Source organism: Hyperolius riggenbachi, chromosome 10 (genome assembly GCF_040937935.1).
Source record: "Hyperolius riggenbachi isolate aHypRig1 chromosome 10, aHypRig1.pri, whole genome shotgun sequence".
In the NCBI taxonomy this organism is placed as follows: domain Eukaryota; kingdom Metazoa; phylum Chordata; class Amphibia; order Anura; family Hyperoliidae; genus Hyperolius; species Hyperolius riggenbachi.
In genome coordinates this window covers 51,561,702-51,573,013 of record NC_090655.1, presented here as the reverse complement: position 1 = coordinate 51,573,013, position 11,312 = coordinate 51,561,702, and the positions used below count along the sequence as shown (strand labels likewise).

Here is an 11,312-nt window from a genome sequence, read left to right as displayed (position 1 = left end):
CGCATGTGTTTTTGCCTATAATTAAAGTCTATGGGCCAAACCCCCCAATAGTGCGACTTTCGAAACGCACAACTTGCTGCATATTTCTCTGCATGTAAAACGCACTTAGACCCTGTTCAGACTATGCGCGTTCCTAGACGTTTTCAGGGAACCTGTCTGGGTACCAAAAACGCATAGAAACGGCTCCTAATGCTTTTGAATGAGCTAGTTCACATGTATGCGTATGAGACGCATACGTTTCTCATCCGCATTGCTGCACGCAGTTCTGTGCGTCACGCATAGAAACGGACGCAATGAAAGTCTATGGACGCGTATCAAAAACGCGTACTATTGCGTTTTTAGCGTCCGTTTTCCTCTGCGGTTCCCATAATTCTTTTTTTCCCCCTGGGTCACGTGTGTGTGCAAAACGCAATAGAATACGCATTAGAACGCAAGAAAAAAAACGCATGCGTTTTTCAACTTGCGTTTCTTTGATTTTAAACGCATTCTTCATACGCAGATAGTCTGAACAGGCCCTTGTATTTCAATGGAGATGCAAAGGACTGTTTTTGCATGCGTTTTTTTATGTTTTTTTTTTTTTAATTAAAGTGGATGTGAACTCAGAACTTCCTCTCTGCTCTAAAGGATAAGCAACAGCATAATAACCTTTAAAGAAAAACATTTGTTTGTTACAGGTGATACAAATCCTGCAGTAAATTTGCAGTGTCTTCTTCTTGCTTTCATGGAGGCATAGGGTTAACATTCTCTGTTTACAAATAAGCTGCTCTGCCATGCAAGACAGCTGACACAGTTGAAAAATCAAATTACAGTTGTAATTAGTCATGATTAGTCACAGATGAGGGAGAATTAGACAGGCTACATGCAGGGTGCATTTCTCTATAGAAATGTGTCATTTATTGCAGGGAACACCTGGGCTGCAGGAGGCGGAGTAGGAACGCAGCGTCATTGTTATGGGCGTGTCTATTGATAGGATAGCGGCGGGCAGCAGCTGCGGAAGTAGGATGTTATACGGGGTGACGCCTGTGTGCTGCTCTGTACGTGCAGCGTGCAGGTCAGGTAGAGGAGTGCGTCGTGTTAGCAGTGTGTAACCATAGCAGGGAATGCAGTGCAGGAGAACTGCTGGCTGGACATAGTTCTATAGACGTATGACTGTAGGTATCATTAAAGACATCGTTATATGTCCATGCTTAGATTTATATGGTTTGAGTGGAGCGTCCCGTCTTCCTAAAAGCTGTGTGCTACCATTACTCACAGTTAGCCACTGCCTGCCATGCTGCTTCATTCCACGTGGCAGGACTATCAGGGTAACAGTAGAAATAAATCTAATTATACAAGTGTCGTTAAGCAATGTTTAGATGTTGTGCTCTTTTATAAACACCTTCAAATTTGAATCACAGTTTTTAGTGATTTTTATGGATTTAGAATACCATGCATTTTTGTATAGCAAGCAAGAAGCCTATAAGTTAACATGGGTTGTGCTAATGCAATTCTACATTGTTCTTTATTAAGTAATCACCCCACCAGAGTTACCTTTCTCATCCAATTAGTATATTTCCACAGCCCTTTGTAAGCTTACCAAAAGGTTTCATTCTTAACATTCTACATTTCAACACATTTCGTATAATCCTGCAACCAGTTATTTGCATCTCGCTGACCAAAGTACAACACCCTAGACAAGGCAGCCCTATCAAGGGAGCTAGTACACACTCACAGTTGTGCAAAAGTGGCATAACATTTGCATCAACTCTGTTTACATAGACTATAGCTGCTAGCAGTGAAGTAATGTTCTTTGTATTCTGACTTGTCAGTTCCCTTTGCTTCTACAATTGGGGATATCAATGAGATGCAAATATTTGAGTTCATGCAGGATTATGTAAATTTGTATGCAAATATATGCATCTTGGGAATAGACATATCGATTTAAACCTAGATGGGACTTAACTGGTTCATTTTCAAGCTGCATATATTTGCATGAAAATGTACATTATCCTGCATCAACTCAGAAATATTTGCATCTTATTGATCGGGACTATTTACAATGAGTAACATCTCCCTTAGCTGCTCCAGTCCTTTTCAGCGCAGGAACATTTAAATGCAGCCAGCACCGCCATAGACTATAAAGGGAATTCCTTCTATAGGGTGCTCAGTGAGTAACGTTGGCTCCGTCAGAAGACGGAGCCGAAGTTGCTTAATAACCACAATAATTCGGCCCCCAGCAATTGCTGGAAGCCGAATTATATCATTTCCCCACTATCCATGGCGGCCTGGAGGGGGAATAGTAATTAACACGGCCTGGACTTGTGCGGCAGCAGGATCAGCTATATACCGGCTGTACCCTGCACCCAAGTCTACCGGCGCCGATTTCATATGTACCGTATGCTCCCTTAGGGCTGGGACCCACTACAAAGCACAAAGTACTATCGCTATCGATTTGTGGTAGCGCTTTGTAAGCAATTTCCTTTCTCTGATATTTTTTTTTTTTATTGTATTTATAAAGCGCTAACATATTATTCAGCGCTGGACATTAGTTAAGGTTACAGACAATATTTAGGGGTGATAATATAGGAATACATGCAAACCAGATCACGCAGCACAGTATGAGTACAAGGTAATGGTTAGTCAGTCACTGGTTGGGAGCATGGAGATTAGGCAAGTTAGGGTCACTCAGATGCAAAGCATGGGTGCACAGTAATGGAGGTGCATGATCAGGTAGGACACAAAAGGAGGACCCTGCCCAAAGACTTACAATCTAGAGCAGGGGTTCTCACCTTTCAGGGGTGACTCGGCATGAATCCCGATCCTTTATGCAATACCATCAGGTAAAGCAATCGCACATTGATATACAATGTGGCTGCATTACCTGCTAGTTAAAGAGACTCTGAAGCGAGAATAAATCTCGCTTCAGAGCTCATAAATAGCAGGGGCACGTGTGCCCCTGCTAAAATGCCGCTATCCCGCGGCTAAACGGGGGTCCCTTCACCCCCAACCCACCCCCCGCAAAAGTGTGTCGTAGAAAGGTCGCAGAATTTCTCTTCCTGGAGGCAGGGCTAACGGCTGCAGCCCTGCCTCCAGTCGCGTCTGTCAGCGGCGCATCGCCGCCTCTCCCCCGCCCCTCTCAGTGAAGGAAGACTGAGAGGGGCGGGGGAGAGGCGGAGATACGCGCTGACAGACGCGCGTGGGGCAGGGCTGTGGCGGTTAGCCCTGCCCCAACCATGAAGCGCTTCCTCGGGTGTATCGAGGGGGATTTGGGGGTGAAGGGACCCCCGTTAAGCCGCGCTATAGCGGCGTTTTAGCAGGGGCACACGTGCCCCTGCTATTTATGAGGTCTGAAGCGAGATTTATTCTCGCTTCAGACTCTCTTTAACCTTTAGTCCCCGCAACCATGGGTGAAGTTGAACATGAGAGGAATCGCTGTGCCTAATAAGCATCACTAGCTACTTGGAGTGGGTCGTCACCTGATAAGGGTCATAATGGCATTTCGGTAGTTTTTTTTGCCGAGGGGTGCCTTGAAAAAAATGTCAAAGCCACCAAGGGTGCCTTCACCCAAAAAAGTTTGGTAACCACTGATCTAGAGGGAGAGGTAAGGACACGAGAGGTAGGGGACCAGAGTTCAGCTGTGGGTTTAGAGCACTTGTGAGGGGTAGTAGCCCAGAGTGAAAAGGGGAGTATTGAGGGCGTTCTTGAAGATGTTGAAGAAGGGGGCTGCCCTAATGGGTGGAGGTAGGGAGTTCCATAGTGTTGGAGCATCTCTTGAGAAGTCCTGGAGGCGTGCATGGGACTGGGTGATGTGGGAGGCGGTCAGGCAAAGTTCATTGGAGGAGCGGAGTGTGCGGCTAGGTGTGTACCTCTGAGTAAGATCGGAAATGTACGTTGGACAGGTTTTGTGGACAGATTTGTAGGTCAGACACAGTTTCTTGAATCTGATTCTGGACTGGATAGGAAGCCAGTGGAGGGATTCACAGAGGGGAGCCACCATGGTGGAGCGATGGGAGGAGTGGATAATTCTGGCTGTCGCATTCATGATGCACTGCAGCGGGGCTATTTGGGTCATAGGGAGAGCAGATAGAAGGGCATTGCAGTAGTATATTAGAGTGGAAATGCTTCCAAAATGCTGCATGTCTTGCAATTTCCCAAATCGCTCCAGTTGGATCTGCTCCATCCACTTACATTGGCAAAGCATTTGGGAAGTTGCTAGCGATTGAAAACTGCCAAAACCGCTGTAGTGGGTCCCAGTCCTTAGGCTGAACCAGAATTTTCTGTGGAGTTAATCATTGATACCTGGCAGCTGATTCATTTGTTGTCAGGTAATGAATCATTAGTTTCTGAAGTTGATTTGCAGAATTCAAAGCTCTATTCCTGCCCAGGGAATACTGGATTGAGAATTTGCACTCATGCTTATAGGCCTCGATTCATAAAACATTCCCACATGCGGAAATGCTGAAAACCGCTCACTTTACCGACCACATAGCAAAATCTGTATTCATAAAGGCCTTTTCCGCATGAAAAGCCGACATTCCTGAGAAGAGCGATAAATCACCGCCTTGCGCAGTGATTATCTTAAAAAAAAGAAAAAAAAAAGTGCTGCGCTGCCCTCTTGCTGGCGGGAATTGGACCGGCAAGGGGGCAGTGCAGCACTTTTTTTTTTTTTTTTTTTTTTTTAAATCATGTAGCGAGCCCAGGGCTCGCTACATGATAGCTGCTGACCAGCGGCAGCTCTGCAGCCACACCGATCGCTTCCGGCGATCGGAGTAAGCAGGAAATCCTATTCAGAACGGGATTTCCTGCTGGGCTTCCCCGGTCGCCATGGAGACGGGGCGGGATGACGTCACCGACTTCATGGACGTCAGAGGGAATCCCGATCCACCCCTCAGCGCTGCCTGGCACTGATTGGCCAGGCTGCGCAAGGGGTCTGGAGGGGAGGGGGGGGATCGGCGACAAGCGGCGGCGATCGAATGTTACAAGCAGCTAGCAAAGTGCTAGCTGCATGTAACAAAAAAAAATTATGCAAATCGGCCCAGTGGGGCCTGAGAAATCCTCCTGCGCAGGTTACCCCGAGCCGAGCTCGGGATAACCGGCAAGGAAGTTAATAAAAGTAACAAATGTCAATTCATAAAGATTAGAGGAAGCGGTATGCAGACGGGGATTACCGCTACCTCTGATGTGGTGAGAAGCGTGCGGAATACATTGCAGTGAATGGGACAGACCTCCCAAGCAACAGCAGAGAGAACGCCACACGGAGGGACTCGGCCAGCTTCTCCTGTTTCCGCATACCGACCGACAGCCTAACGCTAGCCTACAGCGGAATATCTCCTCACTCCTATCACAACTAGAAACATTTTTATGAATGACCACCCAGAAGGCTGAAATACCGACAGCGGTGTTTCCCCACACGGATTTACCTTACCGACAGCACTTTTATGAATCGAGGCCAATGTGTAGCCTTCTGCAGAGGATGTCTTCCTGTGTAAGATGTAATCTTCTCCCTGGACTCTGCTAGGAGCATGCTGGCTCTGGCTTTTAGGGCCCATTCACACTAGAGCGTTTTGCCAAAATCGCGAAACGCAAAGGCGTCGCCTGCACCATTTTCAGGCGATTTCCCCGCAATCGCGTTTCAGTGCTATAGAAGCACTAAACGCGATCGCGGGAAAATCGCCACAGTGTCCAGTGATTTTTTTTTTATTTTTATTTTTTTATTTTTTTTTTACGATTGAAAATCATTCCCGCAAAACGCCGGCAAAAATCACTGGCGGTTTGCGCTTTTAAGTGTGAATGGGCCCTCAATCAGACACCACAAACTTTATTCAAAGAAGTAAAAGGGGGATTTAGCAGCCAACAGTAGATGGCAAGTTGTTGTGGGCAACAGGAAATGCCTGGAAATTCTGGTAAACATGCATTTATTGTATGTAAATTCATGTGGAGAGGATCTGTGTTATGCAAATTGTATGCGCCAGCTTGCATGCGTACTTAATGCAAATTGTATGCACTGGGGATTTGGGTCCATGGAATGCTCCTCTTAACAGTTTGGATTGGGCTAGTTGCAGTCTGTGTGCAAGCAAGAGTTATGGATGTAATTGTTTGGAATTATTCAAGCCTCATTCTAGAGAGAACTCTGTGTGTACAGTGCACCCCTAAGGTCATGTGCAGCATCATCATCCCTCCTCCCCATAGCAACAGTACATTTTGCTCAGGTGTAGCCAAAGGGGAATCTCTATGAGCTCATGCCCAAATCTGTCACCCCAGGGATTGCGGCCTGATCCCTACTTGTGACAGTTATAGGGCCAGTACACTCCAAAAATCACTAGCATAATCACAAACGCTAAGCGTTTTTTAGAAGCGATCTTTCTAAGCGTTTCCAGCCCAGGTATGTGCCTAGAGATTTTCTAGTTATGCCTAGCGATTTTTGGAGTGTTTTGATGTAGAGATTTATTTTTTGTACAGTTTGACCTGGAAGTGAACAGCCTTTGCAAAAAAAAAAAAAAAAAATGCTTGGAAAATCGCTCTGTTTGGGCTCAGACACACTATGGCCTGGTGCACACCAAAAACCGCTAGCAGATCCGCAAAATGCTAGCAGATTTTGAAACGCTTTTTCTCATCTTTCTGTAGCGTCTCAGCTAGCATTTTGCGGTTTTGGAAAGCGTTTTTGGTGTAGTAGATTTCATATATTGTTACAATAAAGCTGTTACTGAACAGCTTCTGTAACAAAAACGCCTGCAAAACCGCTCTGAACTGCCGTTTTCCAGAGCGGTTTGCGTTTTTCCTATACTTTACATTGGAGGCAGAAACGCCTCCGCAATCCAAAATCTGCAGCAGCCCAGGAGTATGCGTTTCTGCAAAACGCCTCCCGCTCTGGTGTGCACCAGCCCATTGAAATACATTACCCAAGCGTTTCCACATCCGCAAGCGGATCGAAAAACGCTGCCGAACCGATCTGGTGTGCACTAGGGCAAAAAGGGCTTTTCTGAGCATTTTGTGGCCATAAGAGCTTTCTGAGAGCTTTTTAAGAAATGCTCCCATTGACTTATGATAAAATCGTGATAAACAGAGGAACACCAAGAGCCCCAATAGTGTAGTATGTATTGACAAAGGGGATAATGACAAAGAGTAATAGTTGTTATACTCACAAGCATGGGTCACCGATAGGCAACCACTGTAAAGGCAGGTGGGGAGATTATCCTGACCCCACTCAGGAATAAGAAGTCGCTCTCTGTAGATAGTAGAAAAGGGTCGCAACCCTCCACCCAGGGTGGATACAATATTATATAGGAGAGAACAGAGGCGCCAAAAGGATAAAAGGGGTTTTAAATGAGCTTAAAAGCCAAAAATTTGGTAATTAGAGGAGGCAGTGGTGGACTTACCTCCTCCAAGCAGACACAACATGACTGTACATTCAGTCTATTTATTAACGAACGCCAGATAAAACAAAGCAACACGTTTCACTGTCAGTGCCCGCTTCCTCAGGCAATAGAAAAAGGAGTTATAGCATCTAGCAAAACAAACAACACTCGGCACCTCCTTTTACATCGATCGTGATATTACTGTGATTTTTTATGTAAGTCAATGGGAGCGTTTTTTTAAAAAGCTCTCAGAAAGCTCTGATGGTCAAAAAGCACTCAGAAAAGTGCTTATGGTGTGGCTGAGCCTTTATAGTGTTTTTTTAGAGCAATTTGCCACTTTCATATACTTTGATTCTGGTGTGATCCTTCCCATACAATTAACATAAGCTAAGCACTTTTCGAAGCGCTAGCGTTTTAAAAAGCGCTCAGAAGCGCTCTTGGTGTGCATGTGCACCAGCCCATATTGCCTGTTCACACCCTTCCTTCACCCACCCAAATTCCAGATTGGCCTTGAGTTTTTGATTTTTTTTTTTATTTCAAGATGTATATAAACTGCAACCAGATTTGCATCAGCTTGGAAAAATGTTAATAGCAAACCTTCGCATGCACTGATCAGCCAGAACATAGGGCTCAGACACTCTATAAGACCTCATTCACACTAGAGGCGTTTTTTGGAATTTTTAAGTACAGGCAATTGGTACAAATCGCCCTAAAAGCGCTTACACTATACTTTCCCTGGTGTTTACCATGTCAGCATACGTATGGGCAAAGCCCCACCTCCTTTGCCCTAGTAGGACGTCCTTAGATATTAAATAGCCTAGACTAGCCCCATGCCATCATTCTCTTTTTTGTCCTCGCCTCCAGCAGGATCCTTGGATATTCCCTTACCTCCGCATATATGCGGGCTCCAGCAGTTGGGCTTCTGCTGATGTCCTTATCCTAGGTAGCTAAATGCTCCTATAGGGTATAGGAGTCCCTCTCTAAGTACTCTCTGGGACATTTTTGCTTTAAATCCTGTGGCCCTCTTATATCTAAAGGATATTGGGCTTCCCCGCAGCTTTTCCGGCAATTTTTGGCATTTTTTGTTCCCTGCGGCATGTCCCCGCGGCATATCCCTCTCTCTGTTCCCCTTTCTGAGCGGCTGGAAGTAGCGGATTGGCGTCTTCCGCGTTTGTATTACCTTTTGCTGACGTTCCGGCTCAGGTTACGAGGTAGGATTGTGCGCTCCTTCTGTTCCAATTCCCCGGCAGTTTGTCGGTGGGTCGCGCGCGCGCGCACGAGGACTTCCTGTTTGTGCGCTGTGGGCGGAAGTGCTTGGCGGCCATTTTGGAAGGGGGCAGAGCGCGGCGTCTGTTCAATTTCCTTTAGGGGAGGTATATTAGGGGGTATTTCCTTCCGCCTAGCGGCGTTTGGTCTTCCCGACGGGTGGAGTATAGGCTGCTGGGACTGTCGGCAGGTGGGTTCTTTGTTTGCTTCTCTGTGCAAATAGTGCATATCTATACAGATGGTATGGATATGTGTTTATCCTGTGAGCAATTGGTAATTCCAGTACTGCTCTTTTTCAGCTGCTATAATGGGGAAAAGGTCAGGAGAGTACTCTGGCTCGAGTTCGAGTTCAGCATTAAATAGGTAAGGGTGGTGAGTATTTGTGTATAAAAGCCTGAAGATGTCTTAAAGCTGTAGCGTCACTTATACGCTTCTGTCTATTTTGACAGGAGCGAGGGAAAGAAGTCAGAGTCTAAGCGCCTAGGGGCTGCTGGTCAGAGTGATCGGTCATCGTATAAATCTTCCCAAGATAAGAAGCAAGATAAAAGTCGCAAGTCTCATCCAAAATCTCCTTCCAGGAGTAGAAGTCGGTCAATAAGTCGGTCCCATTCCCGGTCCAGATCGGGGTCACCAGAAACAAGACCTGGATCATTCCTGGATGCATCCATACCTGGGAATCAGGCAGCTTTGCAAAATCCTGTGGATATTCCTAATTCATCTGTACCAATAAAACCAAACAAAAATGAGTGCTGGATCTGCGGTAGAGTGTCGCTTCCTAATAAGAAAGTATGTGAACTTTGTCATATGGACATTGCGAGAGAGGACCGGGAAGTGTCGTCATTGATAAAGCAAGTGGTCAAGGATACGGTCTCTGAGCTATCATTAAAACAACAGTCTCCGCAACCAGGCCCCTCTAGCAGGAGGGTTGTAGTAGAGGATTCTTTCAGTTATGATGCCGAATCTGAGGATGGAGGATTTGATTTTTCTCTGGTCCCTACCTTTGTGTCAAGAGTCAAGGAGGCCATTGAATGGGATGATGAGGTCTCATCTCCGGTGGTCAAGAAAAGGAGATACTATAAGGGTTTAAGTAAGATTAAAGTTTCCTTTCCACTGATGGAGGAAATCAGAGAAATGATTAAGGAAGAGTGGGACAAGACGGTTAAGAAGCCTTCTTTTAAAAATAAGCTCCAAAAGATGTACCCATTAGACTTGGAAGATGAAGCCTTAATCCAGACCAGTCCAGTGGTGGATGCTTCCCTAATGAGAATGGTTAGGAATGTCACGTTGCCTCTGGAGGATTCTATCTTGTTCAGAGTCGTTTTAGATCGTCAGATCGATCAAGATTTGAGAAGATCTTATCTAGCTTCGGGAGAGGCTGCAAGGATAGCTATCACCCTGACCTCGGTGGCAAAGGCCTTAAAAGTCTGGATTGAAAATATTCAGAGGGGAGTCAAGTCCGGTGCAAATGTGGAAGATATCACGGTTGCTCTTGAGGAGTTAGATCTCGCTTTTGAGTTTGTCGGAACTGCTAGCGTGGATACCTTAAGGTCTACTGCTAGATCTATGCTCTATTCTGTTATGGCCAGGAGGGCGCTCTGGCTCAAGCCTTGGGCCGCTGATCCATCCTCTAAACAATCCTGGGCCAAAATTCCTTTTGATGGAAAGAACTTGTTTGGGCCCAAGATGGACGCAGCCATCTCCCGTGTGACTGGGGGTAGATCGGGCCTGTTGCCCCAGGACAGGAAGTTCAGGAAGCAGAGGTACCCTCAGGTGAGAAGGCAGTCTTATGGCAAGTTTACGGAGTCAAGGGCTTACCGTCCAGGAAAGGAGGTTAGAAGAAATTGGCGAAATCCCCAGCAGAATTCAAGATCTGGTAGGCAGAAGGGCGCTCAGCCGGCAGGTGATTCGACTAAGTCCTTTTGAAGTAAGGCCCGTCCAAGGTATACCGGTGGGAGCGAGGCTGACCCATTTCAAGGATATCTGGACGGGGAACATTCGCAACCGTTGGATAGTAGCCACAATTTCAGAGGGCCATCGTTGGGACTTTGTGAAGTATCCTGTTCTTCCGGTATTCAAATCTACGAGAATACCAAGCTCGGTGGAGAAACAACTAGTTCTGGTGGATTATGTGTCAGACCTGTTGAAGAAAGAGGCAGTGTGTCAGGTACCCCCTTCAGAAAGAGGTCTAGGCTTCTATTCTCAGATATTCCTGGTAAAAAAGAAGTCAGGAGAGCTCAGGCCAGTGTTAGACTTAAAGCGACTAAACAAATTTGTTCAGGTGCCAAAGTTCAAGATGGAGACACTCACTTCAGTCGTTATGTCTATCCAGCCAGGAGATTGGATGTGTTCAATAGATCTGAAGGACGCGTATTTCCATGTGCCAGTCCATCGTTCGATGCAGAAGTATCTTCGTTTTGCAGTCGGTCATCTTCACCTTCAGTTCGTTTGCCTTCCTTTTGGCCTTGCAACATCGCCCCGCACTTTTTCGAAGGTTTTGCTAGCCGTGATCTCGTTCGTTCGGTTACAGGAAATACGCGTCCTTCACTATTTGGACGACATCATTCTCCTGGCCTCCTCACGGTCAGTCCTATTGGAACATCAAAAATTGTTAGTCAACACTCTTCAGGAGTTCGGGTGGATAGTGAATCCCAAAAAGAGCCAATTGGTTCCCACCCAGAGGATGCTCTTCTTAGGGGCAATTCTGGACACGGT

At 46.2% G+C, this 11,312-nt stretch overlaps 1 long non-coding RNA gene across 1 annotated transcript in view; it reads left to right on the top strand.

Annotated features, from left to right (window-relative positions):
- Nucleotides 1-1,071: 1,071 nt before the first annotated feature.
- LOC137535593 (uncharacterized) overlaps nt 1,072-11,312 on the top strand; it is a 139,697-nt gene continuing 129,456 nt past the window's right edge. Inside the window, exon 1 of the long non-coding RNA XR_011024415.1 lies at nt 1,072-1,151. This is a non-coding gene — a long non-coding RNA (uncharacterized lncRNA). The remainder of the gene's footprint in view (nt 1,152-11,312) is intronic.